General features: G+C 43.7%; 1 protein-coding gene across 3 annotated transcripts in view; it reads left to right on the forward strand.

Moving 5' to 3' along the window:
- The first annotated feature begins 1110 nt into the window (after positions 1-1110).
- LOC119164551 (synaptotagmin-1) overlaps positions 1111-20114 on the forward strand; it is a 238143-nt gene continuing 219139 nt past the window's right edge. For 2 of the 3 annotated variants that reach the window (XM_075872144.1, XM_075872147.1), the window contains exon 1: positions 1111-1716. The gene's annotated coding sequence lies outside the window, so the exon portion shown is untranslated. The remainder of the gene's footprint in view (positions 1717-20114) is intronic. The other variant, XM_075872150.1, reaches the window with a different exon arrangement.

The following is a 20114-nucleotide window of genomic DNA, read 5'->3' on the forward strand; positions in this document are numbered from 1 at the left end:
CACATCATTAGCCGCGGCACTTAAACAGCAGCGCAAAGACACCTTTAGAAGGCAGGAAGCACTGACCCTACAACACTGAATTTTTAGGTTCCTATAACTTAGCTATAATATCTGTATGCGATTGTTATGCATATATGTTTTCTGTGATAGGGCGCATAAAAGCAACTCATGTTGCGTAACTAGACTGTGAATAAATATTTTCTGGACTTGTTTTATGCCTTTCTGTAGAGTGGCATTTTAAAAGCTTATGTTGAAAAACTTGCGCAGCCCCGCAGATCAAGCACAGAATAACCGGTAAGCCAATGAGAGCGCTGACGTCAAACCCCTGTTTCTGCATCATACAGCGAACAAAAAGAAATAGATAATAATGTTATCGTAACACATGTGCGCACAAACTGTGCAAACCTTTAAATCTGTCGGGGTAGAATGTCAGCTTACAGAGCACACTATAGCAAGTTATTATGTCTTGCAAATACGGGAAAGGCTCAAAGTAAAAAACAAGCATATGTGATAAAATGTCTTCTTATAGTGAATACAAAGTGCCTATTTGGCATCTTTGAGGCAGTGAAAGAGGTCTTCATTACAGAACATTTGAGGATGAACCCGTCTGGTGTGAGTGTAATTGGAAAACGGTATGAATATGAAAATTAGCTACAAATTTACTAGAAAACGAAGCCGAGTGCTTAATAAAATGCGAAACTACATAAATGTTTAAAGCACTGGCTCTCTAAATCGGGTTCAGCGAGGCTAATTCGGGGTGTCCGTGAAATCCACGCTCAGGAGCGAAACAACAACGTACTTTGAAAATTGCGTTAATTTACGAACCCAGTTTTACCTAGCTGCAAGAAGTCTCGCTATCACTTTCACCATCAAAAAAGTGACCCCAGAACATCGATGGCTGAGAAACAGTGGAATGAAGCATCCAACAGGCGGCATTCAGTGACGGGAGTTATGTCTCGCTCGCCTCGCTCGGTGTTTCGAAAGTTCCCTCTTCGCTCGGCTTCACCGGAAGATCGTAGTTCTCCTTCGCCGCTCGCAGCCGCCGCCAGGCTGCGCCGCCATCGCCCACGCACGCACCCCACCGCTTCCGCTCCGTGTGGCTTCGCGCTTGCTCTCCCTACCTCGCCTCGCCTGCGTCCGGCCGCAGCGTCTGCTACGGAAGGGGGAGTTCGAGCTCCTGCGCCTGGCGGGCCCCGAGCTAGTTGCGGCCGTAGCAACCGTGTGAGCGAGAGCTGTTCGCGCAGCCCCGGGAAAGTGAAGCCAACGCGATCGGCAGTTCCGTGACGAGGACGATCGGTGCGCGGAGTTACAGCTGAACTCGTACCACGTCACGTACCATCAGGAAGATTGTCTTCGACACCTCAGCCGTAGACCTCCCTGTCTAATTAACTGTGGTGCTGGCTTAGGCCTCATTTTTATCTTTCTCGATCGTCTCCTGTTGGATATCTTTGAGCTGTTAACTCGGCACGCGAACTGTGACGGAAAGCACATCGTTTCCAACTCGGTCCGGGGTCCAGCCCGTTCCTTGATGCCTTCCAACCTGACACGTCGGTCGGCAACCGCCGAAGGCCCGGTCTACGAGGCAGCGCGACGCAGTCACCGAAGTCACTCAGAATGTGACGTCGGGGAGACCTAGGAGTCCTTCGTGAGCGCGCCCGCGGCAGCAAGTTTCAACGCAGCGGCGGCGGCGCAAAGAACTCGGCGCTGCTTCAACAGGTGAGCCTACAGAGCGCCCCAGCTGCGGCCGCTGCTGCTGCTAGTGGCTGCGCTGATACTTTTCTCGGTATTTCAGCGCTGAGTTGGCAAGAATATAAGCAAATGTCGTAGCCGTCGTGGCTGTCCGGGCCCCCACAGCTGCTTTGCCATAACAAGCGTAGTTTTACAGAAGGGTTGCTGATCGGGCGAGTTGGTCATCCATGAACGTAGCTTGTATTAGCGCAGTACATAAAACAAAAAGGACACGACACAGCCTACCTATCTCTACCTCTGGGTCGTGTCCCTTTCTTTTATGTACAGCGCTAATACACGCTACATTCGTAGTTTTACGTTCTAACGTCCGGCCTGGAAGACCGCATGCAAACTTGTACTTTCTACAAAAATGGCTGTTGCTGTTATTAAAATTTCGGGCGTAGCGAAATTGACATCGCATATAAATAGTATTCTAATTTCATCGAAAAATGATCGGAAATGACGATTCTGAACAAGTTGCAGTTTTTCAAAATTGTTTGGACAAATACAATCAGTGCAGCGCATTATCGCAGTCACACGTCAACACAAGCGAAGAAGTTGATAACGGTCGTCAATGGTCAAAGACACTTTTTCACGCACGCCCGAATATACGCTTACGCAAACAGTATTGTCTGAAGTTCAATTTAGGTTTGAAATAACTTTAGGTCTGAAATAATTAGCAATTGACTCGAACTTTCGACGTCTCGAAACCTACTAGAGCGCATGAAAACCACTTTCAAAACATGATGGAAGTAATAGATCGAAACCAAAAAAGTTGGATTATTCAATTCAGAATAGGGTATGCGATATATCGGGCAACGTTATACTGGAACGCTATTTCATTACCGTACTGTATGTTTCTTGGCGACTATTTCCAGCCGCTTCTCCTATGACTATTTAATCGTGTGCATATGCTCTGCTTCACATTTTGAATGCAATACACGTTGCATTGTTTTGCTCTCGTCTACGCGCCGATCCACATACATTGCATTACAAGGCCTCTGACTTGACCTCGCTTATTCTATCTTCACATAATTGCGATTGTTTGGGATACGCATACAGGTACATGCTGCGCATGCATCCTGCTTAGCCAGCGGGCTACATCGTAGTACAATGCGTATCTAATAATACAGTAACACCTGGGTTTTCGTGAGTCCGAACTACCATATGATTATGAGAAATGCCATTAGTGAAGGCATTCCGGATATTTCGGTCACCGTGTGTCCTTTAACGACCGCTGACAGCAGTTAAACTCCGAGGAAATTCAACCTAGATCGAATTCGCCATTTTCACCTCCATCACCAAATAAAAGAAAAAGGACATCTCCTTACCATCATACTTACAAACAAAAGTAAAGTCGTCGGAACTTTTATTGTAGATATCCTTAATTTTGATCAACATAATAGCTGTTCAGCCATCCATATTTAGCTAGGTATATGAATTGGCGAAAGAGTTGACCACGATGGAGTCAGCTATCCTAACTTTAGTATTTAAAATAATTAAAAGAAGCATATCTGTCATAAAACATCGTATGGTATAGTATATGCTAATCATTGACCCTGTAAGTGTATTTCATCGCAAATCGATGGTGAGGACCTCTGCTAAGAATCCCCCGTTTACGCAGTTCTTTAAGAGCCGAGTCTTTTTTATGCAAGAATTTTTTTTGTGCGTAACTTTATTTTATTCTCAATCACAATATGATCAACTGTACCCCACACGTGTTGTAACAATCGCTTTTGTTAAAGTTCGCAATTTTATATGAATGTCAGCAAGGAAAATTATTTCAAATATTTTCTCTAAACTCTGAAACTGCGCACTACATTTTATCCGTTAGCGATATCGTAACAAGTAAACGATTGGATTGGTGCGTGAAGAACGCTAGCTTACTCTCAAAATATCTACCAGACTGGTTAAAGTTCTTGTAACTGGTTACAGGACTTCTTGTAACCAGTTCTAACGGGCTGGTTACAAGCAGATGTAGCCAAATAAAAAAAAAATTGTCATAGACCACCGCGTTAACTCCCAATGTTACCTTGTTATAAAAGCATTGCGATATGCAGCTACCCGTTGAAACCAGACTAGCTGTCCATTGTTCTTCGTTTAACACTGAAAAACAGACAAGTAGGCTTTTTTTTTTCTTCAGGGAGTCTTCCCTGGACTTAAAAAAAAATACGCCATCAGCAACAGTTTCCAGAGTGCAACGCATGGTTCTGTGCTCGCACACAAAACTTTGCACTTGAATCTTCACAACTGCTTACATCTATCGTCACTTGATGCAAACCTTCGTCTTACGTAACGTAGTGTGCACCAGCAAAATTTTTGGCCAAGTTAGAAATGGATTAAATTATACAGTGATATCCAGCAGGATCAAGTTGGGACTCCGAATTTCGGTAATGAAACACGGCATAAGTGCTGTGGACGTTCGTACAGTGATTATTTATAGCAGCTGTTACCGAACGGCATTGTTTATGATCACGTGGTTCACAGCTTTATTTTCTGCTTTTTATTGGGACAAGACAACCAGGCTGTTCCGTTCTAAATACTTCGAATGGTTGTCTCTCGGTACAGACACCGCCACTTCTAATTGTTATCTCTCGGTGCAGGCACTGCCATTATGTTATTGAACAGCTTGGAATGTTTCCGCGTGTTCCGGTCAGGTCACGTGCTCGAGGCGTGCATCTGAGCACATTCTGGCATGTCCGCAATCACCATCACTAACACGGAATTGCATTACAGCTAAGTAGATGCAGGCGTGCGGAGCCACGTGTAATCCTTCTAACGAAACACTTGTTTTTTTGTCATTTGATATAGCAGTCTTTTGGATCTTATACCTTTCCGCTACCAGGCCATGTATAAGGACTTTAGCCAAGTACGTCTGGTGGCGCTAAAATACTCTCGTCGATTATCATAGTAAATTATTTCGTGTGAATAACGTGAAAGTAGTATTTCCTGGTTCTTTCGAGCGTTTTTTTTTTTTTTTGACAATTTTCCGGGCACAGACAAAGCGAGAAACAACTTTTTGCATTATTTTGTCTACATACAAGGGTGCTCTCCATAGCGGAACTACGGGAGTTAACTGACAACTTTTCATGGCACGAGACATGCATATTCTAATATTTTCCCCACATATGACTCTCGGGTAACTGATACAATCGCCTGAAACAATCGTCATGTCTTCAGAATCCCGTGAAGATGAAAAAAAGTTATAAACGTACGCGCCTTTGTCACGGCAGCGAAAAAAAAAATGCCGGCGTGCTGAACTATGGCAAAGGGTCATAATTGCTGACGTCACGATATTTACAGGGAATTCTGGCGGCTGTCACACCTATTTTGCAAAGCCCACACAATGGCGGCGCCTACGGAGCCGTCTGGGATAAGGCCTATAGAGGCCAATGTTTCAAGTCGCCACTGTATTCTGTGCCTTTTTGTTCTTTCTAAGAAAGGAGCAGCAGTTGGTAGCAAGCAGCTGCAGTAGCAGAGCTGATCTTGCTAGTACTGGTTCTCGGTCGGGTCATTGAGACAATGAAACATATGTTTCAAGGAACCTACTAGGGTCGCAGCTACATCTGTCCATGCGTAGCACATGTTAGCCAGAAAAAGGCAATGTTCACGCCTCTCTACCTCCTTTAGAGCACAGCTCTCTGGCGCCTGGTTGAGGGGCCTCAACGTAATCAATAGAGCGATCGAGAACGAGAGAGAGCTTTCGCAGAGTGCAGGATGAAAGATGGTGAGAGCGTAGAGAGAGACGGCAGGACTGATGAAGTTTTCTATATATCCACTAAAGGGAACTCTGGCGCTAGTGTCTATGGGAGCTGCAACACATCGTGCTACAGCGAGCATGGGAATGATGGGTAGTACATGGATTTGTCTGATCTTTGTACTTCTGGCTCCGTGTGTGTTCGTGTGGCTTGGAGCTGTTCAATCAAGAAACAAAAATCAAGGAATGTGCAGTGGTTGCGCTTCAACACCTTAAACCTATAGCCTTACAATTTCTAATCGGGTCACAAAGTTCAGAAGGGTTCGTTCTTTCCTTCGAAACGAAACCGAAACACAGCGATAAACGAAGCCATAATTTTGATTCGTCGCCCGCAAGTACGATAACTAGACAAATCCGTGTGCAACCCATAATTCTCATGGTCGTTGAACGGTCGCTGTGACAGAGTCTGCTCTAGTTAATATTACGGACCAGTATGAACTGCACGACCGTGGCGACACGAGAGGTTTCACGGCGACCACTCATGGTGCTACAGTAGTGCGCGTCAGCTCGCGTCCGCTGTTGTGGAACGCAACTACGCGCTGCCTTCCATGGACGCCCGGTTAGCAAGGCAGTCGCGCCCTGCTCCTTATGCGGCGGTTGATGTGAAATAGGCCACGCAAAATTGTCCACGCTGGTTGCGCTACTGGCGTCATTCTCTCCTTAAAGTGACAATAAAAAAATCAATTAGTCTTGATTGACACACTGCATTTTGAAAACTCTTGTGGCATATGTTTCTCTATAATAAATTCATTATTAGCGGAGAAAATCAAGGGTCAGGTTTCATTTTTTAAAATCACGCCAAAATCTCCACGCGTCACGTAAAAACTTTGAAAATGTAGTGTTGATATTTTGGTAAACATTGCCTCAATGAATTTTTTTCAATCTTCGCTTCCTGCTAGCTATGGCACCCACAAATTACAATGTACTTTATGTCTATCGATTGTAAGCTTCGTAGGACAAAGCTGGGGCCTTCGAAATGTCTTAGGTCACGGTGTTTGGTGAGGAAATCTCAGTGTGGTGGTGCCACCCATATTTTCGTTTCGCGCATTTTCTCACTGGCGCAATGTCGGAAACTTGGCTAAGTGTGCCCAGTGACGGCCACCGCTGCCTACATAAAATGGACCCGCCGAGAAAGCTTCAAGTTCCATCAGACCTTTCCCGCCGGGATGTAACTTCACTTTGCCGCCTATGGTTAGGAGTAGCTTTCATGAAGACGTGCTCTTTTCTCATCGGAATGGCGGATACCTCCAATACTAACTCGTGCAGAAGTGACGACACGACTCGCTCACCGAATTTCGTGCCGACCGGCTGTGCCCCGTGATCTCCGACGACAGCGCAGCTCTGGCCGACTGGGCTCGCCCTATGCCATCTCCTGACGCCGACAAGAGCTCTCGCCGAGTGGTGCCCCGTCCTCAGACTCCTGGGACCGTGTCCATCTTTCCTATCTCCTGTTTACTGCCGTCATTTTCTGTCGTTCGCTGTTCCTGTGCCTCGCTCTCTCCTTCCTCTCTATCTATTTGCCTTTTAATCCTGTCCTTTTAATCTCTCCTTTACCCCCACCCCTCGTTAGCTACTGTTGAGATGTTCTCCCCCTGAGAGACAGTTACGGGGCTCCCTTTTCTCTTCTTTTCATTTGAAACCACTCACACACACGACACAATAGAACGTTTACTGTGTTCCTGTGATCGTTTTGCGAGCGAACGCAATGTGCAACGCGACACGTTAAACAAACTGGATAATAGACATTTTCCGAAGAGAACATCCTCGGTCTATGGCTCTGTGCGTCGCAGGCCACCAAAGTGACGTGGGCAATGCAAGATTTTAAAAAGTCGTGCCGACTAAGTGACCGCTTATAAGCGCGCAATAGACAGGAGCACATGTAACCACACGGTGCCCTTCACACCTCTTCTTTTTATTCTCTTTTGATTCCCTCACTTCTTCCCTCTGTGCACGGTAGCAAACCGAACGTGCGTCTGGCTAACCTCCACGCCTTTCATTCGTCCTACCTTACTAGATAGATTTGTGGGGTTTAACGTCCCAAAACCACCATATGATTATGAGAGACGCCGTAGTGGAGGGCTCCGGAAATTTTGACCACCTGGGGTTCTTTAACGTGCACCCAAATCTGAGCACACGGGCCTACAACATTTCTGCCTCCATCGGAAATGCAGCCGCCACAGCCGGGATTTGAACCCGCGACCTGCGGGTCAGCAGCCGAGTACCTTAGCCACTAGACCACCGCGGCGGGGCTCGTCCTACCTTACTGTGCGCCGAGTCGTGGTAAAGGCTGGGTTTTCGGGATTGCGAAATTGTACTTTACAAATACGCGAAAAATCGTTTTGCTCTTTAGCCTTATCAGTAGCATTAGACAGTATTTTATTCGCCTGTGATTTTGTTATTATTCTGTTTAGCACAGTATAGGTTTTTCTTAGACATAAGCGAGTACTCATAATCCGTGTACAGCCATATTTAGTCTATCCTCTCAACACGACCAGTTTCTCGGTGCTATTCAGTCTTCAAGAGGTGTCAAGTCTGGCCGCCCACTGGGTCCTCCACGTTGCAGTTATTCATAGCGGTAACTTCCTCGACTGAGATCGCGTCACTGAAAGAAAAGCGGCAAACGACTATCCTGAAAGAAGCGCTAGTTCCTTTTTTTTTTTTTGTCACTGTTAGTTTCAGAACATTCATACGCGATGCACTTAAAGAAAGGGCATTTTCTCTGCTGACCTTCATTGCAGCTTCACCATGAAGTGTTTTTTTTATTATGAAACGAAAACTTCTATGTCATTGTGCCGAGCAGAAGATGGGTCGAAGCATGAGCTCCAGTATTCGTATATACGTGATTTATGCAGGGTTCAATACAGCGTTGATGCACTAATTAGCAGCACTATTTGTTGTTGTTTAACGAAATACTTAAAAAGAAGAATTTGACTTCCATTAACTGCACCTTTTGCGACACATTTTTACACAGACAATGCGTTTCACATCGAAGTTATTTTTTTACACTGTTCAGTAACCAACAAAAAAAACATAAAGACTGTTTCAAGGTGCTGCTACTAGTATGGTAGATATTATTGGTTGATTCGTTCTTTTTCAAGGTGGGCAAATGCTTACCTAATGAAGCTACGATTTAGGCGAATACGACAAGAGGATATATCTACTTCAATAAAGTGGAATGCTGGGCCAGTTGGTACAACATAATGTGAAGATATATGAGCGCACAAGGTAAAAGGAAAATAACTTGACAGGAAAGACGCTCGAAAGCGTTTTTCCTGTCAAGTGCTTTTCCTTCTACCTTGTGCGCTCATATATTTCCACAGTATATCTACTTATTCACAGCACAAACCAGCCAAGAGTTCTCTCCCAGTTCACGCATGTTCTCGTCACAGTTTCTACTTCGGATGATTCACAGTAGATGAATGTTGTGTCAACTGCGAAGATTTATGAGAAAAAAAATCCTGAGTGATTTGTATTGAAGCTCTGCTGCACAATGTCATTTTTTTCGTTTTCGTAGCATATTTTTACTCAAAGACTGTGCATAAATAATTTGTACCTTTGATTGAGGGTAATTTATTACGAAAATGTTGATAAATGAAATAAGTGAGACAAAAAAGAACCCACGGTGGACACCTAAGGCAAAGAAATCAAAAGCGAACAAATAAAATTCCTTGTAAAACACATTGCATAAGAAACATATCTAAATCAGTGTACATGCAACACGAGAAGACTGTTGAATGTGGGGAGAGGAACAGTTTCTGAATATTGGGTTACGGTGCGCAATATTTACCACGAACACTTTCAGCACCCTCGTGCACTCTCTCATAGGAAGGTGACAGACGTCGTGTAATTGATGCTCTTTTTCGCGCGATAGCGTTAAAATCTCCTTCCGCAGACATTCAGTAATCAGCGTCGTTGGTTGTGAGTGTAAAAATCATCACCTTTGCGTAACCAAAAAATCTTGAAAGGTGCAAATATAAACAGACAAAATTCTAGGTCGGAGTGGAAATCCGACTTGGTTCGCTTAGGAGCTTAGCGGCTGTCTATACCACACAGCCGCGCCCAGAAATGCAGTGAAAGTAACTTTCTTGTTTTACAAACACACGCGTCCTGTATACATGCTTCACCACACAACATGAAATATGGCCGCAATGATGCGTGGTACTATAGCGTACATACCATCGGGAGTCAGAACCCATGTGCTCAGATTTGGGTGCACGTTAAAGAAGCCCAGGTGGTCAAAATTTCCGGAGCCCTCCACTACGGCATCTCTCATAATCATATGGTGGTTTTGGCACGTTAAACCCCACATATCAATGAATCAATCGATCGGGTGTCAGAACGAAGGAATATAATAAAGTTTTAATGGTTTGATACCAACCACTGGCACAGGTTACTGCACCTTCAGGCCATTTTTTTTTTGCGTGCGTCTATTTCCCTCTTCGCTTTCTTTCTCATCTTTCTTCCCCATTCCCCCTTTCCCTAGTGCAGGGTAGCAAACCGGACACTCCATTTTCTGGTTAACTTGCCTGCCTTTCTCTCATTTTATTCTCTCTCTCTCTGTCTCTCTAGGCCATGAAGTGGCTGCATAGCAAGTCTGAAATGATTTCATACACCGAGTGTATAGGAACACTATAGGAACAGAATACCGCTATCGCAGTCAACTCTTCAAGACTAAGGTCAAGGGTCCCCAATTTTTTTTTCTTTTTGAATTACGGTCGGGCAGTCACTGTGATCTTTAGAATAAACTGATTGATTGATTTGTGGCGTTTAACGTCCCAAAACCACCATTTGATTATGAGAGACGCCGTAGTGGAGGGCTCCGGAAATTTTGACCACCTGGGGTTCTTTAACGTGCACCCAAATCTGAGCACACGGGCCTACAACATTTCCGCCTCCATCGGAAATGCAGCCGCCGCAGCCGGGATTTGTACCCGCGACCTGCGGGTCAGCAGCCGAGTACCTTAGCCACTAGACCACCGCGGCGGGGCCTTTAGAATAAACTACCGAACGCCACAGGTCTCTGTGAGGGCACCGCACGCGCAGCATCGCTTCCTGTGCATTGAGGTGAGTGAGGGTCGTGCAGTACCGATCGATATCGCGTTGGGTCAGGTCAGGTCACCGGGACTCCGAACGTCAGGTCGCGAACTCCGGACGCAGTGAGCAAGGGGTAGTTACCGAGGCGCATGTGTGTTATTCATTTATATATTTTTACCTTCCCTTCCTAAGTGGGAGTTCAGGGAGCCCGTCATAACTTTCTGGTGATTGTTGAAAAAATTTAACGCGCCTGGGCACGGGTTAATATTTCAGAACGACCTGGGAATAATAATAAATATATATATCTCAAGCCCTATTGTCTGTGGTCGTGTATTGCATTCGACTTTATTTTTGGTCTGAACTGAGCACGAGGACAGTGTGTTTTAAGAGACAACGAGTTTAATTTTTCATGTCATTAAATTGTTAACAGCTGCCTTTTTCATGTGTCATGGCCATTGGTCTCGTAATCATGCAACCCTAAACGAGTCAAGCAATCAGATTCAATTGAATATGATTGGCTTGGAAGGTAGGATTGAACAATTTACGAAACAAATAGAAATGCGCGATGAAATAAAGAAAGTGTAAAATTCTCCATCTTCATGGCTATAAGAGAAAAAATAACGTTTCATTACGATACGTTTATAAGGCTGAAGAGCACAACAACAACAACAACAACAACAATAATAATAATAATAATAATAATAATAATACTAATAATGTTGTTGTTGTTGTTTATCAATAGTTTGATGAAGGGCTGCTGCAGGTAAAAGCTGCTCTTCGAAAAAGGCAGCTTGACAAGGCCTACAGCCAATTTTCAGCACGACAGCTGTGGCAAACAGTCAGCAATTTCAACTCAACAACAACAACAAAATAAATAACTACCTGCAAAAGTAGGAAGAAAATCTCCTTAATGACATTATAAATCAGTGCGAGGGATGGCTGGTACGTCACGAGCTATATGTATTGATGGAAACGTTAGTCACTTGACTACACTTCCTTGTCCGTGTTAGGTTTTCAAAAGCGAATGCATTTCTTAGTCGCGCTATGTCAGGCGTCCATCGGGATCCATGCACCGCCCTCTCCCATAGCAACAGCTGTGGGCGCGCACGATCCTAGCAACCGGCGCCCCCACCATGTCACGCTTCGTCATCGGCAGCTGTCAGCAACAGATGCAGGCGCGCGTGCTTAGCCTCACTCCTAGCAACCAGAGGTATACCAGGTATACCTCCTAGACTTGAACGTGACTAGCCACCGCCTCAATGCAGTACATTTGAGACGCGTTTATATCGTTTGTGCGGCCTTGGCGCAGCCTGAAAAGGCGCCTTCTCAACGCGTTATTTTTCTAACGTTAGGTTCTTACGTACGAAACGCCGTTATTAACGCTACGCAATGCATTCACATTTCCTCAGGATTCCTTTCGGGGAGGTAGGGGCAATTTTTTTCATCTCCTTACGCTTAGTACACCATGCAAAAGTTATTTACTTAGTCGTAGCGTATGCCAGATTAAGTAGCCGTCAGTTCACTTACTTCTATTACTTACAGATCGCTATAAGTCTGTTGAAGGGCACACGCAGCCACAGCAGTGTTTCTAACGAGACGTGATTTTTCATGACATGTCTTCCGAAAAACTGAGTTTCGCTGTACCTTTTTCAGACTGTTGTATAGTATGACCCTTTTGTGTGGTATTTATTGCGTTACTTATTTTCAATTTACGTTTTACGATATAGCGTGGCTGTGATGATTTGTCGTGACGGAAAGACAACGGGTGAAAAATTGTTAGTCCGAACATTTGGATAGAAAATATTGTTCTTGATATAAATCTGTCCTAAAACACCTGCAGCCATAGCGCTGTCATCTCAAGGAAAAAAAACAGTGCACTTGAAAACGCTGAATATCACTAAAGGTGCATTTTTCTGGGTGGCGTAGGAAGCGCAGCAGTGCCTTCACAGCCTTCTTCTGCTGTGTCCTTTTTTTATGGGTGACGTAAGGAATTCTTCGAGAAATATTTAGTGGTCGCACAAAGTTTACATGCCTGTCAGATGAATAACAATCACCTATTCGAACGCTTCTTGATTCAGGGATATACCGCGAACGCACAAGGCTACTCGCGTCACCCTCGTGATGCATTGAAGCTAACCCTTGTAATGAACGTCGTTTTCGTCGCATTTTCAGTGAGTGTCGTCATTTATCCAGCCGTGTGTCACGTCAATAAATCTATGTTGAATGTTTTGTTACTCATCTTACTAATATTTTTGGAATTTCACGCTGCAGAACGTGCGCTTCATTTAACGATTATTTTATTCCTTCTGTGTTTCGATGAATCACCAGCTGCACAGGCAAAACTTCCAAATATCGCACTGAAAGTGGGCTTGTTTATTCGCCATGTATAGTAGGTACAAGTCAAGGAAGGGGGTTGAAAGAGAAATCTATTTTCGGAAAGTTTTACTAGCCTACAACTTGCTTGCAACAGAGTGTCTTGTATTTGTTGACTATAAACTTGATTTGACAAGTCAATGGCCAGTAGTCTTAGCTGCTAGTGTACTCCATTCCTGGTTTTACTTACACCTGCTCCATACAAGCGCAGTTAACTATGTGGTAAAGTGTTGGACGAGCACTCCCAGTCGGGGGATCCTGCAGTTACCATTCTTCCGCCCACTCCTTCGTATCATTGCGCTTCCTTCCCCGAAGTGTGCCAGTAATAAAATGAAATGGGCTCAGCGCCTGAGTCGGCAGTTGCCGTGCTTTCTTTTTCCCAAGTGTGTGCGAATATATTGCTCCCACGCGTGGCTGTTTTAAATGGTCGTCCCACCAGGAGGCCTTTTTTATGACTCGGTTGACTATTACACGATAGCCACGACGTGGAAAACTTTTCACTGCTTCATCTTAGCTTCCTGTTCTCACTTTTAACATCACAACAACCGAAGCATTGAGGAAAAGCATACAATAAAAAAAATGTAAGGCGGCCCTAAGGGGAATAAACTGGAGAATGGAGGGGCCTGGCAAAACAATGAAACGAAAAACGGACAACGCAGAGAAAGGCACATGACATTGCCTTTGCCGAAATGCGTGTTTATATGTGTGAAAGCCTGGGAGACCGTATAATAAGTAGTCACTGAAGCAACTTATCTCTTTTTTCGGCTGAGGTGTTTCAAGGGGATGAAATTACTGTGATGCTTGTGTTTGTAGCCGGAAATATTTTCACACTTTTATAGTTTACCTGAAGGTCACCGGTTCAAATCCCGGCAGCAGCGGTCGCGTTTGAGTGAAGGTGAAGTGTTTGAAGCCGGAATGCTTGATTTACGTGCCGGGTAAGGAACCTCACGTGGCTACAATTTCTTTAACCCTCCATTATATCATCTCTCCTAGCCATATCAAGATTTGGAATGAAAAACTGCAATCATTGGCACCAATGTACATAAGATAGCTTCAACTGTGGCGTGCATACGTAAGGGTCTATGAAAACTTGTCTGCCTAGACGACACAATATGTTGATGACACCATAAATCGGCAAACTCACTCATAAATCGACTAATTAAGACCGAGATTGCGCCGTGAGTCTGAGAGATTTCGTGTATGTAGTGTTTTGGCTTGCGCTGGGCAAGAAAGTTTTAGAAAGCATTAAGTCTGAGGGAATCCTCCAAGATAATATATATCTTGAATGAGACAGCAGGAGCTCAAATTTTTATCTACACCTATGAGTGACTCCAGTTCTGCTGACATTGATATCGTACAATTATTTAAAATATCATTTTCTTGTCTTAGAAATCGCGGCATGCAGCAGAGGAAAAAGAATATTACCACTAAAATGTGACGATTCGGGTGTGGTAAAAATGTCACTCAGAATACTGCTTTTCAAAATGTAACGGTACAGCTCTAAACACATCGTATACGCACTTTATATATAAGACGAGATCGTCATGTTTCAAAAAAAAAAAAAAGAACAAGAGCCTCGTTGCAAAGTATAGGAATGATACGGCTTAAACCTTTCCTCGGCTCTGACGACCGATCTCGGCTTATGAGCGCCCTCCGTCTCTGCCACTAGGTAGCGTGGGCGATCACTGATTGGTCGGAAAGGCAGAAATAGAGCCTACGCATCCGGCCACAGCTGGTGGTTGGGGATGGCTCGCTTCCCTAACCCGGACCGATTTCCCGGGAAACTAATCACTTCCGCCCGGACATGCGAGCGCCTTTAAGAAGCGTTGGCTTCTTTTTGTTTCTAGCTTCTTTTCAACGCCCGATTTCCTGCGATGGTGGTGGATAGTGTTTACCCGCCATTCATCAATCCTTTCTAGGTCACCGCGCAGTAACTCAATAGGTTTCACGTCCTCAAGGCAGCCATAAATGGTGAGGTGACTGAATTTTCCTGTCTTCCCTGCTTCGGTGCTTAAGCTGGAATCCGATGTACCCGGATAAAATGATACGTTGTTTTGCTGTCTCCATCAAACAAGTAAATATTGCTGACTGCGACTGTAAGTACGCAACCGGCTTACGATGAAGCAGACATTGTGTTGCGGCTAAGCAGTGTATGCTGTACCAGCAGGGTAAACATGTTTACGGAACGGCAACAGCGTGTCAGGGGATGTTTTTTTTTTCCCCGTATTAGTTCTTTTTGTGGCAACTGTGGTGCGGGGAAAAAGTGGGGTTAAAAACTAAAACTATATTTTAACATCGTAAGTAACGCGAGCATCGAGTTGGCAGTTCATGTTGTCATGGGAAGATGGAAAAAAAATTTTCAAGGAAGTGGAAAATATATGGTGACCGCTTTTCAAAAGACACGAAGGAAGGAGAAGACGGAATGCCGTTCTGAAAAATGCACACACAGGGGATGGTTTCCAGGAGGGAATGATTCGACTAGTGGACTGAGGACGGTTGCGGCTGAGAAAGAGTTTCAACTTCGAAGTATGTAAGTCCACTTGTCAAAGTGTCAGCTCCATACCACAAATTTCTCTCCCTATAGAGTTTCTCACGATTGTTTTTTTAGCATTTTAAATGATTAAATTGCTGTCTCACTCACTTTTTTCGTTCACTGGAGAAAACATACATCATCGTCATCATCATTATTATCATCATCATCAGACTCACTACTTCTACTGCAGGACAAAGGCCTCTCCCGTGTTCCGCCAGCCAACGTGGTCCTGTGCTTGCTGCTGCCAATTTTATACCCGCAAACATCTTAATCTCATCTGCCCACCTAACCTTCTGTCTACCCCTAACCCGAGTGCCTTCTCGGGGAATGCAGTTAGTTACCTTTAGTGACCAGCGGTTATCCTGTCTACATATACACTATTTCATTCATAATAATAGAGATTGGGAATGTGGTTCGCTCTGCCATACGTCCTGTTGTTCACGATCTCACATTCATTATCTTAACTTCTCTTATAATAGTGTTAAGGTAATCACAAACTTTTCGCCAGATCTTGTCTTTTCTGAAACTTTATAGTGCAGATAAGCAGACGTGAACGGGTTCGTTTGAGAATGCCACAGCGCCGGACACGCAGGGGCTTAGGAATACGCACCAGACCACCTTGCCGATAAGCTTGCTCTCTCTAACAGCTTCACTTACTACTCTATTGATTTTGTAGTAGTTGTGGTGCGAGCAAGAAAAGTACTAGCTGAAAAAAAATAAAGTGGCAAATCAAGGCTCTAACCCCTGCTGCTAGAAACAACATGCACAATTTAACTGACCATGAAGAACTGGTACTACACCTGAATAATTTTGTAAAGATTGGGGCAAATGATCAGTACGTCGCTGATACAACCTAAAAACAAAAAAGTACCTCATGGGACTTTCTATGAAATCGTCAAAGAAAGCTAGAACAGAAGCATCACATAGTAGTTAGGAACGCCTTGCAAGCACTGATATTATCTGAATTTTGGCCAACGATTTCTTTCTTATTGGTTGTTTTTTAACTATGGTGAAGCTTCGTCCAAGAATACGCATTGAGTCCACTTTTCGGATTGGAGTGGTTATAATCCCTTGTGAAATTGCGTAGCAACGTGATACCCACCTTTGAATTTTAAGTTATCTTGCAATCGATATTGCGCACTACACAGTTTCACCGTTGAAGCGCTCCTTTCAACGGTAACGGAATGTGGGTGGACGTCGTGCTATTGAACACAACCCCTTCACCCCTTGCTGCTTGCTGCTTTTCTTTTTGTGTAGCTTCGCCTTCACATATCCTTCAATTTATCGAGACGCAACGACCTCATATACTTCTCGGTGCCTTTCACTGTTCATTTTTTTATATATAGGCTACACTTCTCCGCGCATTCAAATGGCCTTGACAGTCACGTTGAGCTTCCCGAAATTCTTTAGTTCGGTGGGCGTCGCAACGGTGGGTCCGTTTTTACAAAGGGTGCGCCTAGGTATTCCCAGCATTCCGCCCACCTTTTTTTTTTTTTGTCAATGATGCGAACGTGTCGTCGCAAGTTGCCACGCACTGCTGTCGAAGTGTCCCGTTTTGTGGCACGTGACATCTCGCGTCATCGCAGAAATATTGGCCAGAAAACGTGACGCACTGTGGAAGGAACTATCCGTTTTTTTTTTTAGGCAATCTTTCCGAACAACCACTAAACGAATGATTTCCGGTTATTTTCAGAGGGGATAAGTGTTTTTCAATGCCCACGCGAGTGTGTGCCAGTAGAACCCAACCTAGTCGCTTAATTGTGGAAATCGCAAACGGCAGATCCTGCTGGTGAATTCCACATCAATGCGCATTTAACAACAAAATGCATACTATGAACTGTTCTAATATAGAGAAGAATCCTCTAACACTGCATGTTGTTTCGGAGTTTTGTGCGAAAAATGTATAGTTTGAAACTAAGTAACACTCAGGTGCGTTGTTTAAAATTGGTAAATCAAGCCATTAAACAATTGTCGCAGTAACGTTCACTTAGACTGCTGAGAATGATTAGCAGAAAGCGTTTGTAGGCATGTGGGTATGTTGGGACTAACATCGCGCTGTTTATGAACGCCCGCTATGCTCGAATCGATTTTTGAGCCAGTGACACTGACTCTGAATAAAAGTCTGAACTTCATATTTTTGCCATCTTGATCATTGTTTCCTTAGTCGAAGCCACGACAAAATAAACGTATCTGGGTCTTTTTTCTAACTGCTGTAACCATTATAGGAAGCCGCAACTATTCACAAAAAGTTCGTGGTGATGCTCCAGGCTTCCCTTCGATCTGGTAAATGACGTATTCGTTTATGAAAAGAGGGAAGGTATTCCGTTCCGGTATTTGATAATTAAAGTTATTGCGTTTGACAGTTTCCAGTAAACTATTACCATGTGGAAAGAAACTAGTGCCATGTGCTAAAAAAACTTGGTCTCTTTCCGATTTTCCCAAATTTTCAAAAAACACGAAAAAAACTGTTTTTTTTCTAATTGCTGAATATTTCCACAAATTCGGATCTATAGAGCACTCTACTGATAACGATACTTTAGGATGCAGTGTTGACCGCGGTGGCAGCATTTTGATGGAGGTGGAAGACTGGTGGTTCGTGTAGGTCTATATATAGGTTTTTGTGAACGGTAAAGTACTAGAGCTGGCTGAAATTACTCGAGCTCCACTTCTTTTTATTATATATAAAAGCAAATCAAGGAGTTGTTGTGACCATTGCTTGGCGACGGCTGCTCAGTACCACTCTGTTACGATATCAAAATATACAAAAAAAGAGTATGTATACGTATATACAGCCCTACGGCGGTGACTTTGAAATTTTTTTACTGTAGTGGAGCCCTCAAGTACGGTTTCTGTCAGTCATTATGGGTCATTACAAGCCGACGATAGTAACCTAACCATGGTTACCAGTCGGGACCAGTTACACCTACCGTCCAGTCGCACATATTCCATTCAATACCATCTGGAAAGTTCCCCATCTTCCTTCGATGCCTCTTTTAAACGACTTTTCTTCTTACCTTGTTATTTAGGGCCAGACATTTTCCGTTTCGTTTTTCTTGTCGCCGTTTCTAACTTCTTAAGGAATTTTTTTTTTCAAAACCCATGTGCTCGAAATTTGTGGAGCTTTCCACTACAGCGTTCATCGTTGTCGCATTCTACTTTTTGCCTGTAAAAAAAAAATATATTGCCCCGCCGCGGTGGTCTAGTGGCAAAGGTACACGGCTGCTGACCCGCAGGTTTCGGGATCGAATCCCGGCTGCGGCAGCTGCATTTCCGATGAAGGCGGAAATGTTGTAGGCTCGTATGCTCAGATTTGGGTGCACGTTAAAGAACCCCCGGTGTTCGAAATTTCCGGGGCCCTCCACTACGGCGTCTCCCATAATCACGTAATAGTTTCGGGACGTTAAACACCACTTATCAATCGATCTATCGCCTGTAAAATCCCAGAACTTCCTATTGTCAACTTCACGGGCTTTATTATTAACGTGAAAATTTTCCTCCATATTCTATTACTGATAGCATTCTTTACTTGCACACTAGGCGTCAAAGATCTAGCGACCATTGACTCTCTAGAAGCTTTACATATTCCAGCAATTTGTGACTGTATTCGACCCTACTGAGCAATGCTTGTTATCAGCTCGTTTTCGAATAGGCCGAAAAAAAAACAACGTTGCCTGTCGAAGCAGCAGGAATATTCACTTTTTTTCTTGTTTCATGTGTTTTATGATGTTTTAATGTTGACCGTGACCCTTTTGTTTCTCAAAACAATGGTACGCAGCAGCTAGGAAATCACTAAGTATGTTCTATTCGCTCAAACCTGACCTATTTTGTTGATTATTCTGATGAATACTGCATGCACTGGCAAATTTTTAACAATTTGAAGTGCTCCGCATAAAAAGGAACACCTATTATGTGTGTCTGCGCCTTTAGGTTTTTTTTTTTTTGAAGGGTATTTAGACTTGGAAAACGTACATTCCTCTTTTTAATGCTCAGAACAACATTGACATTTAGGTGTGAGCTAACGAAGGCGAGTGCATAATGATGACTTCCGGGATGCGGCAACATATTATCGTGAAGAATTAGCAGCTTGTGTCAGCGAAAAGCTACAACAGAAGCTTCCTAACACCTGCACCGAAGTCGCAAAACAAACTTCGTTGTGATGACGTGCTCTTCCTGATAATACTGCTCGCAATGATGCAGAATGGTGCTGCTACAAAGGGAGAGTCTAGGGGGTGTGTTCAACAGAAATTGACGCACCATTAGAAAAATTTGTTTGAACTATGTGTGTGCTCCAGAAGGACGGCTATTTGTGTGTTTTCGCTTTATTTACTGGGTGGTCCACCACAGATAGATAGATAGATAGATAGATAGATAGATAGATAGATAGATAGATAGATAGATAGATAGATAGATAGATAGAATGATAGATAGATAGATAGATAGATAGATAGATAGATAGATAGATAGATAGATAGATAGATAGATAGATAGATAGATAGATAGATAGATAGATAGATAGATAGATAGATAGATAGATAGATAGATAGATAGATAGATAGATAGATAGATAGATAGATAGATAGATAGATAGATAGATAGATAGATAGATAGATAGATAGATAGATAGATAGATAGACGGACGGACGGACGGACAGATGAACGGACGGACGGGCGGACCGACGGACAGGCAGA

Source organism: Rhipicephalus microplus, chromosome 8 (genome assembly GCF_043290135.1).
Source record: "Rhipicephalus microplus isolate Deutch F79 chromosome 8, USDA_Rmic, whole genome shotgun sequence".
NCBI classification, from domain to species: domain Eukaryota; kingdom Metazoa; phylum Arthropoda; class Arachnida; order Ixodida; family Ixodidae; genus Rhipicephalus; species Rhipicephalus microplus.